This window comes from Oncorhynchus keta, chromosome 10 (assembly GCF_023373465.1).
Source record: "Oncorhynchus keta strain PuntledgeMale-10-30-2019 chromosome 10, Oket_V2, whole genome shotgun sequence".
In the NCBI taxonomy this organism is placed as follows: Eukaryota; Metazoa; Chordata; class Actinopteri; order Salmoniformes; family Salmonidae; genus Oncorhynchus; species Oncorhynchus keta.
The window spans coordinates 75,279,930-75,307,655 of record NC_068430.1 but is presented as its reverse complement, the minus strand read 5'-3'; the positions used below and the strand labels follow the sequence as shown (position 1 = coordinate 75,307,655).

The 27,726-nt window shown below is 48.3% G+C and overlaps 1 protein-coding gene and 1 long non-coding RNA gene across 2 annotated transcripts in view; one reads left to right on the top strand and one right to left on the bottom strand.

Annotated features, from left to right (window-relative positions):
* LOC118382744 (protein phosphatase 1 regulatory subunit 29-like) overlaps window positions 1-27,726 on the bottom strand; it is a 204,309-nt gene that overhangs the window by 112,409 nt on the left and 64,174 nt on the right. The gene's annotated exons all lie outside the window — the stretch shown is intronic.
* LOC127932368 (uncharacterized) lies at window positions 10,402-12,810 on the top strand. The gene is made up of 3 exons (XR_008144978.1): window positions 10,402-10,684; window positions 11,897-11,944; window positions 12,662-12,810. It is a non-coding gene; the product is annotated as an uncharacterized LOC127932368 (long non-coding RNA).

Below are 27,726 nucleotides of genomic sequence, written 5' to 3'. Positions count from 1 at the left end.
GTCGATCCGTTAATATAGTCATTACTCTCTGTTAACAGGGTGTAAGAACTTCACCAATCAATGGCCTTTCATCAAGGATCTCTCTGTACTTTGCTCAGTTCATCTTTCCCTCGATCCTGACTAGTCTCCCAGTCCCTGCCGCTGAAAAACTTAGAGACAGCATGATGCTGCCACCACCATGCTTCACCGTAGGGATGGTGCCAGGTTTCTTCCAGATGTGACGCTTGGCATTCAGACTTGGTTTCATCAGACCAGAGAATCTTGTTTCTCATGGTCTGAGAATCTTTAGGTGCCTTTTGACAGAAAACTCCAAGCAGGCTGTAATGTGCCTTTTACTGATGAATGGCTTCTGTCTGGCCACTCTACCATAAAGGACTGATTGGTGGCGCTGCAGAGATGGTTGTCCAGGGTCTTCTGGAAGGTTCTCCCATCTCCACAGAGGAACTCTGGAGCTCTGTCAGAGCAACCATGGGGTGGTGTTTCCAAACTCTTGGTGTTTCCAAACTTCTTCCATTTAAGAATGATGGAGGCCGCTGTGTTCTTGGGGACCTTCAATGCTGCAGAAATGCAGAAATGTTTTGGCACCCTTCCCCAGGACTGTGCATCAACACAATCCTGTCTCTGACATCTACGGACAATTCCTTCGACCTCATGGCTTGGTTTTTGCTCTGACATGCACTATCAACAGGGTGTTACCTTATATAGACAGGTTTGTGCCTTTCCAAATCATGTCTAATCAATTTAATATACCACAGTTGGACTCCAATCAAGTTGTAGAAATATCTCAAGGATGATCAATGGAAACAGGATGCACCTGAGATCAATTTCAAGTCTCATAATAAAGGGTCTGAATACTTATGTAAATAAGGTAGTAGGATCTTAATTTGATCCAGTTTGCTACAGCAGGAAACAAAAAACGAAAAAAGTGAATTATTACGTGGATTATAATTAATGGACATTTTTGTAGGGGTTGATAAAAATCTAGTCTGAAATTACAAACTTCAGAATCATTTTTAAACCTACAAGTATAAAATGTCCTGCATGGCAGGAAAGTTCTCTTGCAACATGGGGATCACATTAGGATCTGTATCAACAAACCAAGCACTACGCTGCATATTTCATCTATATACAGTGGGGCAAAAAGTATTTAGTCAGCCACCAATTGTGCAAGTTCTCCCACTTAAAAAGATGAGAGAGGCCTGTAATTTTCATCATCGGTACACTTCAACTATGACAGACAAGATGAGAAAACAAATCCAGAAAATCACATTGTAGGATTTTTAATGAATTTATTTGCAAATTATGGTGGAAAATAAGTATTTGTTCACCTACAAACAAGCAAGATTTCTGGCTCTCACAGACCTGTAACTTCTTCTTTAAGAGGCTCCTCTGTCCTCCACTCATTACCTGTATTAATGGCACCTGTTTGAACTTGTTATCAGTATAAAAGACACCTGTCCACAACCTCAAACAGTCACACTGCAAACTCCACTACGGTCAAGACCAAAGAGCTGTCAAAGATCACCAGAAACAAAATGTTAGACCTGCACCAGGCTGGGAAGACTGATCTGTAATAGGTAAGCAGCTTGGTTTGAAGAAATCAACTGTGGGAGCAATTATTAGGAAATGGAAGACATACAAGACTGATAATCTCCCTCGATCTGGGGCTCCACACAAGATCTCACCCCGTGGGGTCAAAATGATCACAAGAACGGTGAGCAAAAATCCCAGAACCACACGGGGGGACCTAGTGAATGACCTGCAGAGAGCTGGGACCAAAGTAACAAAGCCTACCATCAGTAACACACTACACCGCCAGGGACTCAAATCCTGCAGTGCCAGACGTGTCCCCCTGCTTAAGCCAGTACATGTCCAGGCCCGTCTGAAGTTTGCTAGAGAGCATTTCAATGATCCAGAAGAAGATTGGGAGAATGTCATATGGTCAGATGCAAAATATAACTTTTTGGTAAAAACTCAACTCGTCGTGTTTGGAGGAGAGTAAAGAATGCTAAGTTGCATCCAAAGAACACCATACCTACTGTGAAGCATGGGGGTGGAAACATCATGCTTTGGGGCTGTTTTTCTGCAAAGGGACCAGGACGACTGATCCGTGTAAAGGAAAGAATGAATGGGGCCATGTATCGTGAGATTTTGAGTGAAAACCTCCTTCCATCAGCAAGGGCATTGAAGATGAAACGTGGCTGGGTCTTTCAGCATGACAATGATCCCAAACACACCACCCGGGCAATGAAGTAGTGGCAAATCTGTCAAGAAGTATTTCAAGGTCCTGGACCAGTGGCCTAAAAGCCAGTCTCCAGATCTCAACCCCATAGAAAATCTTTGGATGAGGAGTTGAAAGTCCGTTGCTGTTGCCCAGCAACAGCCCCAAGTTTTTCACTCCTTTTCTAGAGGATATCTGCATGGAGGAATGGGCCAAAATACCAGAAACAGTGTGTTGAAAACCTTGTGAAGACTTACAGAAAACATTTGACCTCTGTCATTGCACACACAAAGGGTATATAACAAAGCCATAATAACTGAGATAAACTTTTGTTATTGACCAAATACTTATTTTCCACCATAATTTGAAAATTTTGAAAATTAATTCATTAAAAATCATACAATGTGATTTTCTGGATTTTTTTTTCTCATTTTGTCTGTCATAGTTGAAGTGTACCTATAATGAAAATTACAGGCCTCTCTCATCTTTTTAAGTGGGAGAACTTGCACAATTGGTGGCTGACTAAATACTTTGTTGCCCCACTGTATATCTACAGCTCAGGGAGGAGTGTGTGTGAGAGAGAGACAGACTGACCCAGAACCATAAGGACAGCTCAGGGAGGAGTGTGAGACAGACTGACTCAGAACCATAAGGACAGCTCAGGGAGGAGTGTGAGACAGACTGACCCAGAACCATAAGGACAACTCAGGGAGGAGTGTGTGTGAGAGAGAGACAGACTGATTCGGAAGGGGAACTAAAGCACTCTACAGGTGATTTCCCTTCTGAGAGGCCATGGATCAGTAGAACACTTTGTTTGTGGCTCCTATGGTGTCTTTAATGAACATGTGAGAGTATAGGTGTGTCTATTTGTCTGTATGTCTGTCTGTCTTTGTGATAAAGAGAGAGAGAGAGATAAAGAGAGAGTGAGAGATAAAAAGAGAGAGAGAAAGACAGACAGAGAGAGAGAGAGAGAGAGAGATAGAGATACGTTAAGTGGCTGTGAACATGAGTCCTCTGATATCCAAAACACCTTACAGCTTGCCAATCAGTAGAGGACACATACACTCACAGATACACACAGACACACACACCACTCTGACTCACCCAGGGTTAAGTCATTGTTGGCCAATGGCCCAATGCAGTCATCCTTACAACAAGCTCCAGGCAGAGGTAGTCACCTTACAACAGATCTAGGATTAGTTTAGCCAACAGTAACTATACCGCAACCCATTAGTTCACATCAAAGCAGACTGACCCCAGAACAGCTCATAACAGCACAAACAGCAGATGGTGAGGAGCGATCCTTGTGACACAGATTAGCCAACACACACACACACATACACACACACATACACAGACATACAGATCAGCTAATGCCCCCGACAGCCAATGGCGCATCATGGAACACGTTGGGCTAAAGCACAAACACAGCACACAGGTGCAGAGCTTTGCCACTGCCCAGAGACTAGAGGGAGGTGTGTGTGTCTCTGCCCAGAACATAGAGGACAACACTAGCCAACTAAAACAGAGAACACAGGTGCAGAGGGATTTAAAAGACTCCTGATTGACTGGGCACCTAATGACATCTCAGATTGGAGAGTTTGAGGGTTGGAGGGATGGAGAGTTGGAGGGATGGAGAGTTGGGGGGTTGGAGGGATAGGAGGGAAGGAGAGATGGAGGTTGTTGATTCTCTTTGAACTTCTCATTCTGTGTAACAATCTTGTGTCCAGATGTGACCATTCTTCCTCTTTGTCTCCAACACACACACACACACACACACACACACACACACACACACACACACACACACACACACACACACACACACACACACACACACACACACACACACACACACACACACACACACACACACACACACACACACACACACACACACACGTTTTCTAATGCAGTCATGCAGCGTTTATGTGAGGCATGTTTATATGTGGCACTGGCCCAGGCGTTTCTGAGCTATTAAACATTGTTTCAGCACAGATCACCCCGATTTATTCCACTACGATGATCAAAGCAGACTGATGGAGGGAGGGAGGCAGAGAGGGAGGCAACAGAGAGCAGAGAGAGAAAAGGTGAGCAGAGAGAAAGAAAAGAGAGAGAGAGAGAGAGAGAGAGAGAGAGAGAGAGAGAGAGAGAGAGAGAGACAGAGAGAGAGAGAGCATTTTAAATCAAATAACACAATAAACACTTAAACAAACCATGGTAACACATCAATTAAAAACACAACACCTAATCTTCCTCCACAGTAACTAAACACAACAGCCTCTGAATACCCCATAAACAGATCAATGTTGTTAACCGTTTTTTAATAGGAAAACTCAACCCTCAGGCTCGCTGCCAACATCCCCTCCAGCAGTCCTACCACATCCATAGACCCCTTTCCCCGAATACTGTTCTTTCGTGTCTTCCATATTGCTAATTTAGCTGCCCCCTGACACAAAGTTCAGCAAGAGAACGACACCCCTTCGACTAAACCTGTACTTTAGCCCAAATATAAACTGTTGGGAAGAGAAAACCTCTCCCAGAGCTGAGAACCAGCTAGCAATCAGGTCAGTCATCCCGATCAACCTGGGACACTAAGAACAGATGTGCCAGAGTTTCAGACTCAGCACAGAATGGACACCCCTCCCCAACAGTAGGGTCCAGGTGTAGGACACCCCTCCGCAACAGTAGGGTCCAGGTGTAGGACACCCTCCGCAACAGTAGGATCCAGGTGTAGGACACCCGTTCCCAACAGTAGGATCCAGGTGTAGGACACCCCTCCGCAACAGTAGGATCCAGGTGTAGGACACCCGTCCCCAACAGTAGGATCCAGGTGTAGGACACCCCTCCGCAACAGTAGGATCCAGGTGTACCAGATGCATATTGAACACCCGTCCCCAACAGGAGGATCCAGGTGTACCAGATGCATATTGGACACCCGTCCCCAACAGGAGGATCCAGGTGTACCAGATGCATATTGGACACCCCTCCGCAACAGTAGGATCCAGGTGTACCAGATGCATATTGGACACCCCTCCGCAACAGTAGGATCCAGGTGTACCAGATGCATATTGGACACCCCTCCGCAACAGTAGGATCCAGGTGTACCAGATGCATATTGGACACCCGTCCCCAACAGGAGGATCCAGGTGTACCAGATGCATGTTGGACACCCCTCCCCAACAGGAGGATCCTGGTGTACCAGATGCATGTTGGACACCCCTCCCCAACAGGAGGATCCAGGTGTACCAGATGCATGTTGGACACCCCTCCCCAACAGGAGGATCCAGGTGTACCAGATGCATGTTGGACACCCTCCCCAACAGGAGGATCCAGGTGTACCAGATGCATGTTGGACACCCGTCCCCAACAGGAGGATCCAGGTGTACCAGATGCATGTTGGACACCCCTCCCCAACAGGAGGATCCAGGTGTACCAGATGCATGTTGGACACCCCTCCCCAACAGGAGGATCCAGGTGTACCAGATGCATGTTGGACACCCCTCCCCAACAGGAGGATCCAGGTGTACCAGATGCATGTTGGACACCCGTCCCCAACAGGAGGATCCAGGTGTACCAGATGCATGTTGGACACCCCTCCCCAACAGCAGGATCCAGGTGTACCAGATGCATGTTGGACACCCGTCCCCAACAGGAGGATCCAGGTGTACCAGATGCATGTTGGACACCCGTCCCCAACAGGAGGATCCAGGTGTACCAGATGCATGTTGGACACCCCTCCCCAACAGCAGGATCCAGGTGTACCAGATGCATGTTGGACACCCCTCCCCAACAGGAGGATCCAGGTGTACCAGATGCATGTTGGACACCCCTCCCCAACAGTAGGATCCAGGTGTACCAGATGCATGTTGGACACCCTCCCCAACAGGAGGATCCAGGTGTACCAGATGCATGTTGGACACCCCTCCCCAACAGTAGGATCCAGGTGTACCAGATGCATGTTGGACACCCTCCCCAACAGGAGGATCCAGGTGTACCAGATGCATGTTGGACACCCCTCCCCAACAGGAGGATCCAGGTGTACCAGATGCATGTTGGACACCCCTCCCCAACAGGAGGATCCAGGTGTACCAGATGCATGTTGGACACCCCTCCCCAACAGGAGGATCCAGGTGTACCAGATGCATGTTGGACACCCCTCCCCAACAGTAGGATCCAGGTGTACCAGATGCATGTTGGACACCCCTCCCCAACAGTAGGATCCAGGTGTACCAGATGCATGTTGGACACCCCTCCCCAACAGTAGGATCCAGGTGTACCAGATGCATGTTGGACACCCCTCCCCAACAGGAGGATCCAGGTGTACCAGATGCATGTTGGACACCCCTCCCCAACAGGAGGATCCAGGTGTACCAGATGCATGTTGGACACCCCTCCCCAACAGGAGGATCCAGGTGTACCAGAGACTGTTTGGAGGACAAGAATGTTCCCCAACAGTCACACTCCAAACTCCAGGATCCAGGTGTACCAGATGCATGTTGGACACCCCTCCCCAACAGGAAGGATCCAGGTGTACCAGATGCATGTTGGACATCCCTCCCCAGAAACAGGAGGATCCAGGTGAATACCAGAGCTGCAAAGAACACCCCTCCCCAACAGGAGGATCCAGGTGTACCAGATGCATCTGTTTTGGACACCCTCCCCAACAGGTAAGGATCCAGGTGTTTACCAGATGCATGTTGGACACCCCTCCCCAACAGTAGGATCCAGGTGTACCAGATGCATGTTGGACACCCGTCCCCAACAGTAGGATCCAGGTGTACCAGATGCATGTTGGACACCCCTCCCCAACAGGAGGATCCAGGTGTACCAGATGCATGTTGGACACCCCTCCCCAACAGTAGGATCCAGGTGTACCAGATGCACGTTGGACACCCGTCCCCAACAGGAGGATCCAGGTGTACCAGATGCATGTTGGACACCCCTCCCCAACAGTAGGATCCAGGTGTACCAGATGCATGTTGGTGTCTTTGGGTCCATGTATTATCCTCCATTGGAGGTCAGCTGTTCTCTTTTCAATAGGCAGTTTGTATAAAGACCTCCAATAGCCTTTTGGGGAGGGACCTGAACCAAACACACCCGCCCACCATTTAACTCCTTCCAGGGAAGAGGCACGGGACACTTTTACACAGATTTTGTACATTGCCTTCTTTCCCACCGCCGTGAACTCCGCCAGCTTTGGGGTATGGAAGGAAAGCAGCGTCATAATGCCTGGACCCACTGATGTAGGGAGCGGTGGGCTGACAATGATAGAGCAATCACAAGCACCTAGTCTGTTATGCAGCAGAAAAGTATTGTTGTAGGAGGTAAGGATGGATTTGGGGAGGCAATTCCCCAGCCTGTTGAGGAGATGCCCAGTGATGGGGTTCAGGTGGGGCTAGTCTCCCAGGTAGTGGAGGAGATGTCCACTACAAGTAATGGGGTTCAGGTGGGGCTAGTCTCCCAGGTAGTGGAGGAGATGTCCACTACGGGTGATGGGGTTCAGGTGGGGCTAGTCTCCCAGGTAGTCGAGGAGATGTCCACTACGGGTGATGGGGTTCAGGTGGAGCTAGTCTCCCAGGTAGTGGAGGAGATGTCCACACGGTGTACCAGGTTCAGGTGGGGCTAGTCTCCCCAGGTAGTGGAGGAGATGTCCACTACGGGTGACCAGGTTCAGGTGGGGCTAGTCTCCCAGGTACTGGAGGAGATATCCACTGAGGTTCAGGTGGGGAGTCTCCCCAATGGAGGGTTCAGGTGGGGTAGTCTCCCAGGTAGTGGAGGAGATGTCCACTACGGGTGATGGGGTTCAGGTGGGGCTAGTCTCCCAGGTACTGGAGGAGATATCCACTACGAGTAACGGGGTTCAGGTGGGGCTAGTCTCCCAGGTACTGGAGGAGATATCCACTACGGGTGATGGGGTTCAAGTGGAGCTAGTCTCCCAGGTAGTGGAGGAGATGTCCACTACGAGTAATGGGGTTCAGGTGGAGCTAGTCTCCCAGGTAGTCGAGGAGATGTCCACTATGAGTAATGGGGTTCAGGTGGAGCTAGTCTCCCAGGTAGTCGAGGAGATGTCCACTACGGGTGATGAGGTTCAGGTGGGGCCAGTCTCCCAGGTAGTGGAGGTGATGTCCACTATGAATAATGGGGTTCAGGTGGAGCTAGTCTCCCAGGTAGTGGAGGAGATGTCCACTATGAATAATGGGGTTCAGGTGGGGCTAGTCTCCCAGGTAGTGGAGGAGATGTCCACTATGAGTAATGGGGTTCAGGTGGAGCTAGTCTCCCAGGTAGTGGAGGAGATGTCCACTACGGGTGATGGGGTTAAGGTGGAGCTAGTCTCCCAGGTAGTGGAGGAGATGTCCACTATGGGTGATGGGGTTCAGGTGGGGCTAGTCTCCCAGGTAGTGGAGGAGATGTCCACTATGAGTAATGGGGTTCAGGTGGGGCTAGTCTCCCAGGTAGTGGAGGAGATGTCCCCTATGAGTAATGGGGTTAAGGTGGAGCTAGTATCCCAGGTACTGGAGGAGATGTCCACTACGGGTGATGGGGTTCAGGTGGGGCTAGTCTCCCAGGTAGTGGAGGAGATGTCCACTATGAGTAATGGGGTTCAGGTGGGCTAGTCTCCCAGGTAGTGGAGGAGATGTCCACTATGAGTAATGGGGTTCAGGTGGGGCTCGTCTCCCAGGTACTGGAGGAGATGTCCACTATGAGTAATGGGGTTCAGGTGGGGCTAGTCTCCCAGGTGCTGGAGGAGATGTCCACTGTGACTAATGGGGTTCAGGTGGAGCTAGTCTCCCAGATAGTGGAGGAGATGTCCACTATGAGTCATGGGGTTCAGGTGGGGCTAGTCTCCCAGGTAGTGGAGGAGATACGAGTGATGGGGTCCAAGTGGGGAGTGTTCAGAGGGATGTGGCTGAGGGGAGTCAGTGGTCTGTGGCCTCAGTTGAGGAGGATCAGGAGAAGGATATGGACATCTCTGTTGATATGATAGCAGCTGGTGACGACTCAATTTACAATTTAGAGGAGGTAAATGCGTTCCTGGATCAGACTTTTGGGAAATCTGTCAAATTGGCAGATTTCTTTGATGTTGATAAGTTCTTGAGGTCAGCTGTTGTGTTACAGGAGACAGTGGGGTTAGACCAGCTGAGTGTGAAGAGGCGTTTCCATTTAAGGAATTGTGTTACTGCTGTCACGGCAGCAAAGGGTAATGGGAAACGTAGTCAGGTTCAGAGGGTGTTTTTTCTCTTTGTCTGGTTTTCTCTGTGGTTTCTTCTGCTTTTCCTTTCTCTTTTCTACATGGAGGTACTAAGAGTGGGTTCTCTCAATATTAATAAAACAGAAAAGGCTTAATGTAGTTTTCCTACAGGAGACACATAGTGATGAGGAAAATGAGGTTGACTGGGGTTTGTGGTGGGAGGGGCAGCATGTACTCAGTCATGGTACTAATTACAGTACTGGGGTGGCAATCTTGTTTTCCTCAGGCTTAGGGGTGAATGTGGTATCTACAACAGAGATTGTCAAGGGTCGGGTTTTATTGGTCAAGGCGGATGTTATGTTTATTTGTTTATTTTCTATGTTTTTGCTCCTAATGAGGGTACAGGGCGTATTGCTGTATTTGATCAAATAGAGGGGTGTATGGTTTTAGGGAGGGACTGGAACTGTACAGTGGATTTTACTGTTGATCGCACTGCTGAAGAACCTCACGTGCGGTCAGCTACTTGCCTGTCTGGTTTATTAGCTGAGTTTGAGCTTTCTGATGTGTGGAGAGTAAGGAATGCAAAAGTTAGGCAGTACACATGGTTAAAAAGGTAATGAAGGTCGTGTCAGCGCAGCAAGGTTAGACAGGTTGTATGTATCTGATCACTACTGTAGTAGGGTTGGAAGGTTAGACAGGTTGTATGTATCTGATCACTACTGTAGTAGGGTTGGAAGGTTAGACAGGTTGTATGTATCTGATCACTACTGTAGTAGGGTTGGAAGGTTAGACAGGTTGTATGTATCTGATCACTACTGTAGTAGGGTTGGAAGGTTAGACAGGTTGTATGTATCTGATCACTACTGTAGTAGGGTTGGAAGGTTAGACAGGTTGTATGTCAGGTGGTATGTATCTCACTACTGTAGTAGGGTTGGAAGGTTAGACAGGTTGTATGTATCTCCACTACTGGTAGGGTTAGACAGGTGGTATGTATCTGATCACTACTGTAGTAGGGTTGGCAGGTTAGACAGGTGGTATTTATCTGATCACTACTGTAGTAGGGTTGGAAGGTTAGACAGGTTGTGTGTATCTGATCACTACTGTAGTAGGGTTGGAAGGTTAGACAGGTGGTATGTATCTGATCTCTACTGTAGTAGGGTTGGAAGGTTAGACAGGTGGTATGTATCTGATCACTACTGTGGTAGGGTTGGAAGGTTAGACAGGGTGTATGTATCTGATCTCTACTGTAGTAGGGTTGGAAGGTTAGACAGGTTGTATGTCTCACTACTGTAGTATGGGACACTTTTTGGAAGGACTTACAGTCATGGTGCATATGTATGGGTGGTCTGAATCACCCTACTGTAGACCAGTAGGGTTAGACAGGTGGTATGTAGATCTCTACTGTAGAGGGTTGGAAGGTTAGACAGGTTGTATGTATCTGATCACTACTGTAGTAGGGTTGGAAGGTGGTATGTATCTGATCACTACTGTAGTAGGGTTGGGGTTAGACAGGTGGTATGTATCTGATCACTACTGTAGTAGGGTTGGAAGGTGTCAGGTTGTATGTATCTGAGCAGGTAGGGTTAGACATGTATGTATCTGATCACTACTGTAGTAGGGTTAGACAGCTGGTATGTATCTGATCACTACTGTGGGGTTAGACCAGGCTGTATGTATCTGATCACTACTGTAGTAGGGTTGGAAGGTTAGACAGGTGGTATGTATCTGATCTCTACTGTAGTAGGGTTGGAAGGTTAGACAGGTTGTATGGGAGCACTACTGTAGTAGGGTTCAGGTTGTATGTATCTGATCTCTACTTGTAGGGTTGGAAGGTTAGACAGGTTGTATGTATCTGCTTTTCACTACTGTAGTAGGGTTAGACAGGTGGTATGTATCTGATCACTACTGTAGTAGGGTTAGACAGGTGGTATGTATCTGATCACTACTGTAGTAGGGTTGGAAGGTTAGACAGGTTGTATGTATCTGATCACTACTGTAGTAGGGTTGAAGGTTAGACAGGTGGTATGTATCTGATCACTACTGTAGTAGGGTTGTAAGGTTAGACAGGTTGTATATATCTGATCACTACTGTAGTAGGGTTGGAAGGTTAGACAGGTGGTATGTATCTGATCACTACTGTAGTAGGTTAGACAGGTGGTATGTATCTGATCACTACAGTAGGGTTGTCAAGGTTAGACAGGTTGTATATATCTGATCACTACTGTAGTAGGGTTGTAAGGTTAGACAGGTTGTATGTATCTGATCACTACTGTAGTAGGGTTGGAAGGTTAGACAGGTGGTATGTTTATCTCACTACTGTAGTAGGGTTGTAAGGGACAGGTTGTATATATCTGATCACTACTGTAGTAGGGTTGGAAGGTTAGACAGGTTGTATGTATCTGATCACTACTGTAGTAGGGTTGGAAGTTAGACAGGTGGTATGTATCTGATCACTACTGTAGTAGGGTTGGAAGGTTAGACAGGTTGTATGTATCTGATCACTACTGTAGTAGGGTTGGAAGGTTAGACAGGTGGTATGTATCTGATCACTACTGTAGTAGGGTTGTAAGGTTAACAGGTTGTATATATCTGATCACTACTGTAGTAGGGTTAAAGGTTAGACAGGTGGTATGTATCTGATCACTACTTAGTAGGGTTAGACAGGTGGTATGTATCTGATCACTACTGTAGTAGGGTTGTAAGGTTAGACAGGTTGTATATATCTGATCACTACTGTAGTAGGGTTTAAGGTTAGACAGGTTGTATGTATCTGATCACTACTGTAGTAGGGTTGGAAGGTTAGACAGGTGGTATGTATCTGATCACTACTGTAGTAGGGTTGTAAGGTTAGACAGGTTGTATATATCTGATCACTACTGTAGTAGGGTTGAAGGTTAGACAGGTTGTATGTATCTGATCACTACTGTAGTAGGGTTGGAAGGTTAGACAGGTGGTATGTATCTGATCACTACTGTAGTAGGGTTGGAAGGTTAGACAGGTTGTATGTATCTGATCACTACTGTAGTAGGGTTGGAAGGTTAGACAGGTGGTATGTATCTGATCACTACTGTAGTAGGGTTGGAAGGTTAGACAGGTTGTATGTATCTGACCACTACTGTAGTAGGGTTAGACAGGTGGTATTATCTGAAGGGTTAGACAGGTTGTATGTATCTGATCACTACTGTAGTAGGGTTGGAAGGTTAGACAGGTGGTATGTATCTGATCACTACTGTAGTAGGGTTAGACAGGTGGTATGTATCTGATCACTACTGTAGTAGGGTTGGAAGGTTAGACAGGTGGTATGTATCTGATCACTACTGTAGTAGGGTTGGAAGGTTAGACAGGTGGTATGTATCTGATCACTACTGTAGTAGGGTTGGAAGGTTAGACAGGTGGTATGTATCTGATCACTACTGTAGTAGGGTTGGAAGGTTAGACAGGGTGTATGTATCTGATCACTACTGTAGTAGGGTTGGAAGGTTAGACAGGTGGTATGTATCTGATCACTACTCTAGTAGGGTTGGAAGGTTAGACAGGTTGTATGTATCTGAGCACTACTGTAATAGGGTTGGAAGGTTAGACAGGTGGTATGTATCTGACCACTACTGTAGTAGGGTTGAAGGTTAGACAGGTTGTATGTATCTGATCTCTACTGTAGTAGGGTTGGAAGGTTAGACAGGTGGTATGTATCTGACCACTACTGTAGTAGGGTTGGAAGGTTAGACAGGTTGTATATATCTGATCACTACTGTAGTAGGGTTGTAAGGTGTGATATTACTCCTGTGGGTTTCTCTGATCACCATAATGTGTCTGTTGATATTCACTTGTCCTGTCCACGAAGGTCATCACCTTACTGGTATTTGAATGTTAAGTTGTTACATGATGTCATGTTTTGTGAAACGTTTTTGTTGTTTTGGAAAAAATGGAGGGTTTCTAAATGGAATTTTATGTCCTTGAGACAATGGTGGGAGGTTGGGAAGGCCCAAATACGAGTGTTTTGTCAACAGTGTCGTGTCTTTGGCTATGCCTGACTAACGTATTAAGTGATATGACATGCTATTCTATAAAATCATTTCTCTGTAACTAATATTACCTCCCCCAGCCTTCTCCCTTTTCAGGCAAGCATGTCGCTTATGGTCAACATCCCCAAACTCAAAACATTGTTGACTACCCGTACTAGAATAAGCCATACACAGTCTGCTGTCATACTTTAAAACAATAACTACAAAGTCTGCTCCGGTGAGTCCAAAAACAAACACCTGTCGCCGAAACGACATAACCTGTTTCAAAGCCCGGTTGTAACCCAACGGGACAACCTTCATTGAACTTGCAAACTTCCCAAAATGCAATACCTCGCGCTCCAATAGCTCATTGGGAATAAACAAATAGAGAGAGAGAGAGAGAGAGAGAGAGAGAACACAGACAGAAAGAGAGAGAACACAGACAGGAAGAGCGAGAACACAGACAGGAAGAGAGAGAACACAGACAGAAAGAGAGAGAACACAGACAGAAAGAGAGAGAACACAGACAGAAAGAGAGAGAACACAGACAGGAAGAGAGAGAACACAGACAGGAAGAGAGAGAACACAGACAGGAAGAGAGAGAACACAGACAGAAAGAGAGAGAACACAGACAGAGAGAGAGAGAACACAGACAGAAAGAGAGAGAACACAGACAGAAAGAGAGAGAACACAGACAGAAAGAGAGAGAACACAGACAGAAAGAGAGAGAACACAGACAGAAAGAGAGAGAACACAGACAGAAAGAGAGAGAACACAGACAGAAAGAGAGAGAACACAGACAGGAAGAGCGAGAACACAGACAGGAAGAGAGAGAACACAGACAGAGAGAGAGAGAGAACACAGACAGGAAGAGAGAGAACACAGACAGGAAGAGAGAGAACACAGACAGAGAGAGAGAGAACACAGACAGAAAGAGAGAGAACACAGACAGAAGAGAGAGAGAACACAGACAGGAAGAGAGAGAACACAGACAGAAGGAGAGAGAACACAGACAGAAAGAGAGAGAACACAGACAGAAGGAGAGAGAACACAGACAGAAAGAGAGAGAACACAGACAGAAAGAGAGGAGAATCCAGAAAGTGTAGGAGACAGTTAGTTGGTATTGGTGTGATGCAAAGCACTCAGATGTTGTCCCAACAACTCCCTATTAACTACAGCCCACTGCTACTAACACAAGGGATACCTCCACGCTAATTAGTGTGTGTGTGTGCGTGTACGTGCGCCTGTGTGTACCTCAAATGCAGGACTCACTTCCCAGTCTTATTAAAGAAATAGGAGCTTAGTTGGACTACGTCTGGAGTCTGGAGTCTTATAAAAGGGGATATTATATCTTGTGTATATTCAAAGCTCTAAGTCTGGAGTCTGGAGTCTTATAAAAGGGATATTATATCTTGTGTATATTCAAAGCTCTAAGTCTGGAGTCTGGAGTCTTATAAAAGGGATATTATATCTTGTGTATATTCAAAGCTCTAAGTCTGGAGTCTGGAGTCTTATAAAAGGGATATTATATCTTGTGTATATTCAAAGCTCTAAGTCTGGAGTCTGGAGTCTTATAAAAAGGGATATTATATCTTGTGTATATTCAAAGCTCTAAGTCTGGAACACTCAGAACTCTACTTGTGCATAATATTCTAAAGCTCCTCGGCTACTTTAGGAAACTGCAGCCCCAGCTGATCCTGGGAAATTATGTCCGACAGCGCCTCAGAGCTGACGGCTAGTGTGTGTGTGTGTGTATGTATGCAGGTTTGTGTGTGAGCGAGCATGTGTGTATGTGTGTGTATGTTTGTGTGTGTGCGAGCGAGCATGTGAGTGTGTGTGTGTGCGTGTCCAAACTGAGCAGCTCAATGTATTTCAATATTCTCTCCAGTGCTAGAGGATTATGGGTAATGACTGAATCCTGCAGTGAGTATGAGAGAGAGGGAGATGCGCTGCAATTATGTAATTTCTAAGATAATATGCTAATTCAATCTCTTCTGCTTCCGCAATATCATAATCAAAACGATGGCCTGTAGTATATTGTGACTCCTTATATTCTATTATATATTTGAATGCAGTCATCGCTTGTCTAACATCATTATCAAGTCAAGTACATGGACATTTTGGTACAATTAATATTACTTCCAGAACACAGAACATGATGATGATGTAATGTAATAACAAAAATGTCCTCTCTCTCGCTCTCTCTCTCTCTCTCTCTCTCTCTCTCTCTCTCTCTCTCTCTCTCTCTCTCTCTGACACGGAGAGCAAGTCTGTGTTCCAAATGGCACCCTATTCCTTATATAGTGCACTTCATTTGACCAGGGCCCAAAGGGCTCTACAATTGACCAGGGCCCAAAGGGCTCTAATATTGACCAGGGCCCAAAGGGCTCTACTATTGACCAGGGCCCAAAGGGCTCTACTATTGACCAGGGCCCGAAGGGCTCTGCTATTGACCAGGGCCCAAAGGGCTCTTCTATTGACCAGGGCCCAAAGGGCTCTACTATTGACCAGGGCCCAAAGGGCTCTACTATTGACCAGGGCCCAAAGGGCTCTAATATTGACCAGGGCCCAAAGGGCTCTACTATTGACCAGGGCCCAAATGGCTCTACTATTGACCAGGGCCCAAATGGCTCTACAATTGACCAGGGCCCAAAGGGCTCTACTATTGACCAGGGCCCAAAGGGCTCTACTATTGACCAGGGCCCAAAGGGCTCTACTATTGACCAGGGCCCAAAGGGCTCTAGGACGTGGCTGTTCAGATAGAGGTGAGAGGATAGGGGCGTGGCTGTTCAGATAGGTGAGGTGAGAGGATAGGGGGGTAGCTGTCCAGATAGAGGTGAGAGGATAGGGGGGTAGCTGTCCAGATAGAGGTGAGAGGATAGGGGGTAGCTGTCCAGATAGAGGTGAGAGGATAGGGGGGTAGCTGTCCAGATAGAGGTGAGAGGATAGGGGGGTAGCTGTCCAGATAGAGGTGAGAGGATAGGGACGTGGCTGTTCAGATAGAGAGGTGAGAGGATAGGGGCGTGGCTGTTCAGATAGAGGAAGGGAGGGAGGGAGGGAGGGAGGGGGAGGGAGGGAGGGAGGGAGGGAGGGAGGGAGGGAGGGAGGGAGGGAGGGAGGGAGGGAGGGAGGGAGGGAGGGAGGGAGGGAGGGAGGGACAGAAGAGGTGCAGAAGACAGCATGAGGTATGGATAATGGTATCTCTTGCTTGTCTCCTCTCTTACTAATGAGAGCATTGTTGTTGTTTATTAAGGATGTTTATGCATCTGCTTCCTCCAGCAGGTCTTTGATACACTGTTACATCATCAGCATAGTTACAGAATCACTACAGACAACAGCACACCTCAGCAGCAGCAGGGAGAGATCTGACAATATTTACCATTGTGTTCGAAATAGTTTCAGCATCATGGACAGCTCCTCTAGATTTCGTCACCATGGACAGGGCCATTTCAGTCCAGAACTAGGGACAGCTCCTATAGATTTCTGCACAATGGACAGGGCCATTTCAGTCCAGAACTAGGGACAGCTCCTCTAGATTTCGTCACCATGGACAGGGCCATTTCAGTCCAGAACTAGGGACAGCTCCTATAGATTTCTGCACAATGGACAGTGCCATTTCAGTCCAGAACTAGGGACAGCTCCTATAGATTTCTGCACAATGGACAGTGCCATTTCAGTCCAGAACTAGGGACAGCTCCTATAGATTTCTGCACAATGGACAGTGCCATTTCAGTCCAGAACTAGGGACAGCTCCTATAGATTTCTGCACAATGGAAAGTGCCATTTCAGTCCAGAACTAGGGACAGTGCCTAGTGGTAGCCTAATGGTTAGAGCGTTGTAACCGAAAGGTTGCTGGGTTGAATCCCCGAGCTGACAAGGTAAAAATCTGTCGTTCTGCCCCTGAGCAAGGGAGTTAACCCACTGTTCCCCGGGCGCCGAAGACCATTTAGTTCCAGAACTATGGACAGCTCCTCTAACACTCTTCCCAGTGTGATGCTTCTGCCCCTGGAGCTGTGACGGCAGCAGAGGAACTAGAGTAACTAGAGCTGTGACGGCAGCAGAGGAACTAGAGTAACTAGAGCTGTGACGGCAGCAGAGGAACTAGAGTAACTAGAGCTGTGACGGCAGCAGAGGAACTAGAGTAACTAGAGCTGTGACGGCAGCAGAGGAACTAGAGTAACTAGAGCTGTGACGGCAGCAGAGGAACTAGAGTGCTAGAGCTGTGACGGCAGCAGAGGAACTAGAGTAACTAGAGCTGTGACGGCAGCAGAGGAACTAGAGTAACTAGAGCTGTGACGGCAGCAGAGGAACTAGAGTAACTAGAGCTGTGATGGCAGCAGAGGAACTAGAGTAGCTAGAGCTGTGACGGCAGCAGAGGAACTAGAGTAACTAGAGCTGACGGCAGCAGAGGAACTAGAGTAACTAGAGCAGCAGAGGAACTAGAGTAACTAGAGCTGTGACGGCAGCAGAGGAACTAGAGTAACTAGAGCTGTGACGGCAGCAGAGGAACTAGAGTAGCTAGAGCTGTGACGGCAGCAGAGGAACTAGAGTAACTAGAGCTGTGACGGCAGCAGAGGAACTAGAGTAACTAGAGCTGTGACGGCAGCAGAGGAACTAGAGTAACTAGAGCTGTGACGGCAGCAGAGGAACTAGAGTAACTAGAGCTGTGACGGCAGCAGAGGAACTAGAGTAACTAGAGCTGTGACGGCAGCAGAGGAACTAGAGTAACTAGAGCTGTGACGGCAGCAGAGGAACTAGAGTAACTAGAGCTGTGACGGCAGCAGAGAGGTAACTAAGCTGTGACGGCAGCAGAGGAACTAGAGTAACTAGAGCTGTGACGGCAGCAGAGGAACTAGAGTAACTAGAGCTAGAGTAACTAGAGCTGTGACGGCAGCAGAGGAACTAGAGTAACTAGAGCTGTGACGGCAGCAGAGGAACTAGAGTAACTAGAGCTGTGACGGCAGCAGAGGAACTAGAGTAACTAGAGCTGTGACGGCAGCAGAGGAACTAGAGTAACTAGAGCTGTGACGGCAGCAGAGGAACTAGAGTAACTAGAGCTGTGACGGCAGCAGAGGAACTAGAGTAACTAGAGCTGTGACGGCAGCAGAGGAACTAAAGACGCTGTGACGGCAGCAGAGGAACTAGAGTAACTAGAGCTGTGACGGCAGCAGAGGAACTAGAGTAACTAGAGCTGTGACGGCAGCAGAGGAACTAGAGTAACTAGAGCTGTGACGGCAGCAGAGGAGAGTAACTAGAGCTGTGACGGCAGCAGAGGAACTAGAGTAGCTAGAGCTGTGACGGCAGCAGAGGAGAGAGAGCTGTGACGGCAGCAGAGGAACTAGAGTAACTAGAGCTGTGACGGCAGAGTAGCTAGAGCTGAACTGTGACGGCAGCAGAGGAACTAGAGCTGTGACGGCAGCAGAGGAACTAGAGTAACTAGAGCTGTGACGGCAGCAGAGGAACTAGAGTAACTAGAGCTGCAGCAGAGGAACTAGAGTAACTAGAGCTGTGACGGCAGAGGAACTAGAGTAACTAGAGCTGTGACGGCAGCAGAGGAACTAGAGTAACTAGAGCTGTGACGGCAGCAGAGGAACTAGAGTAACTAGACGAACTAGAGCAGCAGAGGAACTAGAGTAACTAGAGCTGTGACGGCAGCAGAGGAACTAGAGTAACTAGAGCTGTGACGGCAGCAGAGGAACTAGAGTAACTAGAGCTGTGACGGCAGCAGAGGAACTAGAGTAACTAGAGCTGTGACGGCAGCAGAGGAACTAGAGTAACTAGAGCTCGGCAGCAGAGGAACTAGAGTAACTAGAGCTGTGACGGCAGCAGAGGAACTAGAGTAACTAGAGCTGTGACGGCAGCAGAGGAACTAGAGTAACTAGAGCTGTGACGGCAGCAGAGGAACTAGAGTAACTAGAGCTGTGACGGCAGCAGAGGAACTAGAGTAACTAGAGCTGTGACGGCAGCAGAGGAACTAGAGTAGCTAGAGCTGTGACGGCAGCAGAGGAACTAGAGTAACTAGAGCTGTGACGGCAGCAGAGGAACTAGAGTAACTAGAGCTGTGACGGCAGCAGAGGAACTAGAGTAGCTAGAGCTGTGACGGCAGCAGAGGAACTAGAGTAACTAGAGCTGTGACGGCAGCAGAGGAACTAGAGTAGCTAGAGCTGTGACGGCAGCAGAGGAACTAGAGTAACTAGAGCTGTGACGGCAGCAGAGGAACGGCAGCAGAGGTAACTAGAGCTGTGACGGCAGCAGAGGAACTAGAGTAACTAGAGCTGTGACGGCAGCAGAGGAACTAGAGTACTAGAGCTGTGACGGCAGCAGAGGAACTAGAGTAACTAGAGCTGTGACGGCAGCAGAGGAACTAGAGTAACTAGAGCTGTGACGGCAGCTGAGGAACTAGAGTAACTAGGCTGTGCAGCAGAGGAACTAGAGTAACTAGAGCTGTGACGGCAGCAGAGGAACTAGAGTAACTAGAGCTTGACGGCAGCAGAGGAACTAGGTAACACACGGCAGCAGAGGTAGGGTTAACTCCCATCGGAGTAGGCCTATGCATTAGGAGGTCACATGTAGGGTTAACTCCCATAGTAGGCCTGCATTAGGCTGTCATTAGGCTAGGTCACATGTAGGGTTAACTCCCATCGGAGTAGGCCTATGCATTAGGCACAGTAGGGTTAACTCACTATGCATGTAGGGTTAACTCCCATCGGAGTAGGCCTATGCATTAGGCTCACAGTAGGGTTAACTCCCATCGGAGTAGGCCTACATAGGCTAGGTCACATGGGTTAACTCCCATCGGAGTAGGCCTATGCATTAGGCTAGGTCACATGCATTATAGGGTAACTCCCATCGGAGTAGGTTAACTCACATGTAGGGTTAACATCGGAGTAGGCCTATGCATTAGGCTAGGTCACATGTAGGGTTAACTCCCATCGGAGTAGGCCTATGCATTAGGCTAGGTCACATGTAGGGAGTAGGCCTATAGGCCTATAGGCATTAGGCTAGGTCACATGTAGGGTTAACTCCCATCGGAGTAGGCCTATGCATTAGGCTAGGTCACATGTAGGGTTAACTCCCATCGGAGTAGGCCTATGCATTAGGCTAGGTCACATGTAGGGTTAACTCCCATCGGAGTAGGCCTATGCATTAGGCTAGGTCACATGTAGGTTAACTAGGCATTAGGCTAGGTCACATGTAGGGTTAACTCCCATCGGAGTAGGCCTATGCATTAGGCTAGGTCACATGTAGGGTTAACTCCCATCGGAGTAGGCCTATGCATTAGGCTAGGTCACATGTAGGGTTAACTCCCATCGGAGTAGGCCTATGCATTAGGCTAGGTCACATGTAGGGTTAACTCCCATCGGAGTAGGCCTATGCATTAGGCTAGGTCACATGTAGGGTTAACTCCCATCGGAGTAGGCCTATGCATTAGGCTAGGTCACATGTAGGGTTAACTCCCATCGGAGTAGGCCTATGCATTAGGCTAGGTCACATGTAGGGTTAACTCCCATCGGAGTAGGCCTATGCATTAGGCTAGGTCACATGTAGGCCATATGCATTAGGCTAGGTCACATGTAGGGTTAACTCCCATCGGAGTAGGCCTATGCATTAGGCTAGGTCACATGTAGGGTTAACTCCCATCGGAGTAGGTTAGGCTAGGTCACTAGGTCACTCCCATCGGAGTAGGCCTATGCATTAGGCTAGGTCACATGTAGGGTTAACTCCCATCGGAGTAGGCCTATGCATTAGGCTAGGTCACATGTAGGGTTAACTCCCATCGGAGTAGGCCTATGCATTAGGCTAGGTCACATGTAGGGTTAACTCCCATCGGAGTAGGCCTATGCATTAGGCTAGGTCACATGTAGGGTTAACTCCCATCGGAGTAGGCCTATGCATTAGGCTAGGTCACATGTAGGGTTAACTCCCATCGGAGTAGGCCTATGCATTAGGCTAGGTCACATGTAGGGTTAACTCCCATCGGAGTAGGCCTATGCATTAGGCTAGGTCACATGTAGGGTTAACTCCCATCGGAGTAGGCCTATGCATTAGGCTAGGTCACATGTAGGGTTAACTCCCATCGGAGTAGGCCTATGCATTAGGCTAGGTCACATGTAGGGTTAACTCCCATCGGAGTAGGCCTATGCATTAGGCTAGGTCACATGTAGGGTTAACTCCCATCGGAGTAGGCCTATGCATTAGGCTAGGTCACATGTAGGGTTAACTCCCATCGGAGTAGGCCTATGCATTAGGCTAGGTCACATGTAGGGTTAACTCCCATCGGAGTAAAAAAAAAAAAGCCATATCTCAGACTGGCCAATAAAAAGAAAAGATTAAGATGGGCAAATTAACACAGACACTGGGGGACTGCCTCGAAGGCCAGCATCCCGGAGTCGCCTCCTCACTGTTGACGTTGAGACTGGTGTTTTGCGGGTACTATTTAATGAAGCTGCATGTTGAGGACTTGTGAGGCTTCTGTTTCTCAAACTAGACACTCTAATGTACTTGTCCTCTTGCTCAGTTGCACACCGGGATCTCCCACATTCTGGTTAGAGACAGTTCTGTGAAGGGAGTAGTACACAGCGTTGTACGAGATCTTCAGTTTCTTGGCAATTTCTTGCATGGAATAGCCTTCATATCTCAGAACAAGAATAGACTGACGAGTTTCAGAAGAAAGTTAATTGTTTCTGGCCATTTTGAGCCTGTATTCGAACCCACAAATGCTGATTCGCCAGATACTCAACTCGTCTAAAGAAGGACCGTTTTCAGCTGAAAACAATAGTTTTCAGCTGTGCTAACATAATTGCAAGGGTTTTCTAATGGTCAATTAACCTTTTAAAATTATAAACTTGGATTAGCTAACACAACGTGCCATTGGAACACAGGAGTAATGGTTGCTGATAATGGGTCTCTGTACGCCTATGTAGATATTCCATTGAAAAATCTGCCGTTTCCAGCTACAATAGTCATTTAAAACATTAACAATGTCTACACTGTATTTCTGATCAATTTGATGTTATTTTAATGGACATAAAATGTGTGTTTCTTTCAGAAACAAGGACATTTCTAAGTGACCCCAAACTTTTGAACAGTAGTGTATATTCAGAAACAGGGTGGCTGGTCGCAGGCATGAAGAGAAAATGTAAAGTAGAGGAAGGAAAACGGAGAGAGGCAATAAAGAGAGAGAGATGAAAAATGGGAGAACTGATTAAAATAAACAGAATGAAAAACCACAAGGAAGGAGGGGTGACATCACAATAGTGACATGGAGGGATGAAGGGATGGATGAAGGGATGTAGGGATGAAGGATGGAGGAATGGAGGGATGAAGATGGAGGGATGAAGGGATGAATGAAGGGATATAGGGATGGAGGGATGAAGGATGGAGGGATGCAGGGATGGATGAAGGGATAGGGGCTGGAGGGATGGAGAGATGAAGGAATGGAGGGATGAAGAGATGAAGGAATGGAGGGATGAAGAGATGGAGGGATGGAGGGATGAATGGATGCAGGGATGGATAAAGGGATAGAGGGATGGATGAAGGGATAGAGGGATGGATGAAGGGATGGAGGCATGAAGGAATGGAAGGATGGAGTGTAGGGATGGATAGATGGATGCAGGGATGGATGAAGGGATGAAGGAATGGAGGGATGGAGTGATGGATGGATGCAGGGATGAAGGAATGGAGGGATGGAGTGATGGATGGATGCAGGGATGGAAGGGATGGATGGATGAAGGGATAGAGGGATGGATGAAGGGATGAAGGAATGGAGGGATGGATGGATGAATGGATGGGGGGATGGGATGCAGGGATAGAGGGATGGATGGATGAAGGGATGAAGGAATGGAGGGATGGAGGGATGGATGGATGAAGGGATGGGGGATAGAAGGAAACAAACACAGTAGTAGTCAGGAGGGATGGAGGGATGGATGGATGAAGGGATAGAGTGATGGATGGATGAAGGGATAGGGGGATAGAAGGAAACAAACACAGTAGTAGTCAGGAGGGATGGAGGGATGGATGGATGAAGGGATAGGGGGATAGAAGGAAACAAACACAGTAGTAGTCAGGAGGGATTGAAAAGAGAACATGTCCATGGAGAAAGCTATTATGTTGCACTAAAGGAACATGGAGAGAGAAAGATTGAAAAGAGAGAGAAGGAGAGGGGGGAGAGGGGAGGAGAGGGGGAGAGGGGTTGAGAGAAGGAGAGGGGAGGAGAGGGGGGTGGAGTGGGGGAGAGGGGTTGAGAGAAGGAGAGGGGGAGAGAGTGGGGGGAGAGGGGGAGAAAAGGAGAGGGGGAGAGGGGGAGAGAGGGGAGAGAGGGGAGAGGGGGAGAGAAGGAGAGGGGGAGGGGGAGGGAGGGGGGAGAGGGAGAGGAGGAGGGGAGGGGGAGAGGAGAGAGAGGAGGAGAGAGGGGAGAGAAGGAGAGGGGGAGAGGGGGAGACTCCCGGGGGAGAGGGGAGAAAAGGAGAGGGGGAGAGAGGGAGAGAAGGAGAGGGGGAGAGGAGGAGAGAGGAGGAGAGAAGGGGAGAGAAGGGGAGAGAGGGGAGAGAGGGGGAGAGGGGGAGAGAAGGAGAGAGGGTGAGAGGGGGGGGGGTGAGATAAAGAGAGGGACTGCAGTGCATGCAGGCAAAATGATAAAATAATTAGCAAATACTTGTCAATCCCACCAAGCACTGTTTATGATATTGGACGGCTGAGGCAAAGCACTCAAATACCACACCTGAATTATACATTAGCAGAGAAAAAAATAGTTAAAACCCTGTCAGTCAGTTTCTCTCTCTCCCTCTCCCTTTCCCTACATACCCTCTCATCAGCCAGAGGAGATAGAGAAGGATACATTAAGAGTGAAAGTGGTGAAGAGAGAACAGAGAAAGGGAGCGAGAGAGAAAGAGAAAAAGAGGGAGGAATGAAGGAAGGAAGGAAGAAGATGAATTTTTGTTGTTGCTAAATTGTTTTTGACAGATCTCTCATGAGTGTCTTCAAAAATGAATGTCTATCCATGTCCTGAGGATGCCTTCAAAAAAAGGGGGCAAAAGTGAGTGCTATGACCATCAAGCAGGCTGTCCTTCTCCTTACCTCTGTCTCCCACTCCATCTCTCTCCATCTTCCTCTCTCTGTCCTTCTCCTTACCTCTGTCTCCCACTCCATCTCTCTCCATCTTCCTCTCTCTGTCCTTCTCCTTACCTCTGTCTCCCACTCCATCTCTCTCCATCTTCCTCTCTCTGTCCTTCTCCTTACCTCTGTCTCCCACTCCATCTCTCTCCATCTTCCTCTCTCTGTCCTTCTCCTTACCTCTGTCTCCCACTCCATCTCTCTCCATCTTCCTCTCTCTGTCCTTCTCCTTACCTCTGTCTCCCCCTCCATCTTCCTCTCTCTGTCCTTCTCCTTACCTCTGTCTCCCACTCCTCCATCTTCCTCTCTCTGTCCTTTCTCCTTACCTCTGTCTCCCACTCCATCTCTCTCCATCTTCCTCTCTCTGTCCTCCTTACCTCTGTCTCCCCTCCATCCCTCTCCATCTTCCTCCTCTGTCCTTCTCCTTACCTTGTCTCCCCCTCCATCTCTCTCCATCTTCCTCTCTGTGCTTTCTTCCTTACCTCTGTCTCCCACTCCACCTCTGTCTCTCCATCTCCATCTCTCTCTGTCCTTCTCCTTACCTCTGTCTCCCACTCCATCTTCCTCTCTCTGTCCTTCTCCTTACCTCTGTCTCCCCCTCCATCTCTCTCCATCTTCCTCTCTCTGTCCTCTGTCTCTCCATCTTCCTCCTCTGTCTTACCCTGTCTGGGTCTCTCTCTCCATCTTTCTCTCTGTCCTTCTCCTTACCTCTGTCTCCCCTCCATCTCTCTCCATCTTCCTCTCTCTGTCCTTCTCCTTACCTCTGTCTCACAGGATCTCTCCCTCTTCCTCTGTCCTCTACCTCTGTCTAACTCCATCCCTACCTCTGTCTCCCCTCCCTCCCTCCATCTCTCTCCAACTTCTTCTCTCCAGTCTTCTCCTTACCTCTGTCTCCATCCTCCCTCCATCTCTCTCCAACTTCTTCCTCTCCAGTCTGTCCTCCTTACCTCTGTCTCCCCTCCATCTCTCTCCATCTTCCTCTCTCTGTCCTTCTCCTTACCTCTGTCTCCCCCTCCATCTCTCTCCATCTTCCTCTCTCTGTCCTTCTCCTTACCTCTGTCTCCCACTCCATCTCTCTCCATCTTCCTCTCTCTGTCCTTCTCCTTACTTACCTCTGTCTCCCACTCCATCTCTCTCCATCTTCCTCTCTCTGTCCTTCTCCTTACCTCTGTCTCCCACTCCATCTTCCTCTCTCTGTCTTTCTCCTTACCTCTGTCTCCCCCTCCATCTCTCTCCATCTTCCTCTCTCTGTCCTCCTTACCTCTGTCTCCCCCTCCATCCCTCTCCATCTTCCTCTCTCTGTCCTTCTCCTTACCTTTGTCTCCCCCTCCATCTCTCTCCATCTTCCTCTCTCTGTCCTTCTCCTCCATGGAAGGGGACCTCCTCTGTCTCCCATACTCCATCTCTCTCTCCATCTTCCTTCTCTCTGTCCTTCTCCTTACCTCTGTCTCCCTCCACTCCATCTCTGTCTTCCATCTTCCTCCATCTCTGTCCTTCTCCTCTACCTCTCCTTACCTCTGTCTCCCCTCCATCTCTCTCCATCTTCCTCTCTGTCCTTCTCCTTACCTCTGTCTCCCATCTTCCATCTGTCCTTCTCCATCTCCCCCTCCATCTCTCTCCATCTTCCTCTCTGTCCTTCTCCTTACCTCTGTCTCCCCCCCTCCATCTCTCTCCATCTTTCCTCTGTCCTTCTCCTTACCTCTGTCTCCCCCTCCATCTCTCTCCATCTTCCTCTCTCTGTCCTTCTCCTTACCTCTGTCTCCCACTCCATCTCTCTCCATCTTCCTCTCTCTGTCCTTCTCCTTACCTCTGTCTCCCCCTCCATCTCTCTCCATCTTCCTCTCTCTGTCCTTCTCCTTACCTCTGTCTCCCACTCCATCTCTCTCCATCTTCCTCTCTCTGTCCTTCTCCTTACCTCTGTCTCCCACTCCATCTCTCTCCATCTTCCTCTCTCTGTCCTTCTCCTTACCTCTGTCTCACCTCCATCTCTCTCCATCTTCCTCTCTCTGTCCTTCTCCTTACCTCTGTCTCCCCCTCCATCTCTCTCCATCTTCCTCTCTCTGTCCCTCCTTACCTCTGTCTCTCCCCTCCATCTCTCTCCATCTTCCTCTCTCTGTCCTTCTCCTTACCTCTGTCTCCCCTCCATCTCTCTCCATCTTCCTCTCTCTGTCCTTCTCCTTACCTCTGTCTCCATCTCCTCCATCTCTGTCTCCATCTCTCCTCTCTCTGTCCTTCTCCTTACCTCTGTCTCCACCTCCATCTCTCTCCATCTTCCCTCTCTGTCCTTCTCCTTACCTCTGTCTCCCACTCCATCTTCCTCTCTCTGTCCTTCTCCTTACCTCTGTCTCCCCCTCCATCTCTCTCCATTTTCCTCTCTCTGTCCTTCTCCTTACCTCTGTCTCCACTCCATCTCTCTCCATCTTCCTCTCTCTGTCCTTCTCCTTACCTCTGTCTCCCCCTCCATCTCTCTCCATCTTCCTCTCTCTGTCCTTCTCCTTACCTCTGTCTCCCCCTCCATCTCTCTCCATCTTCCTCTCTCCAGTCCTGTCCTCCTTACCTCTGTCTCCCCTCCATCTCTCTCCATCTTCCTCTCTCTGTCCTTCTCCTTACCTCTGTCTCCCCCTCCATCTCTCTCCATCTTCCTCTCTCTGTCCTTCTCCTTACCTCTGTCTCCCCCTCCATCTCTCTCCATCTTCCTCTCTCTGTCCTTCTCCTTACCTCTGTCTCCCCCTCCATCTCTCTCCATCTTCCTCTCTCTGTCCTTCTCCTTACCTCTGTCTCCCCCTCCATCTCTCTCCATCTTCCTCTCTCTGTCCTTCTCCTTACCTCTGTCTCCCCCTCCATCTCTCTCCATCTTCCTCTCTCTAGCCTTCTCCTTACCTCTGTCTCCCCCTCCTCCCTCTCTCCCTCTTCCTCTCTCTGTCCTTCTCATTACCTCTGTCTCTCCCTCCATCTCTCTCCATCTTCCTCTCTCTAGTCTTCTCCTTACCTCTGTCTCCCCCTCCATCTCTCTCCATCTTCACACTCTGACATACTCCCCATAAGGACGTGTGTGAAATACTTCCCAAGTCAATCCAGGGAAAATACATATTTTATCCCCAACAGCAACATGTACTACATGGTGAAAAGTATGTGGACACCAATTCAAATTAGTGGATTAGGCTATTTCAGCACCACCTGTTGCTGACAGGTGTATAAAA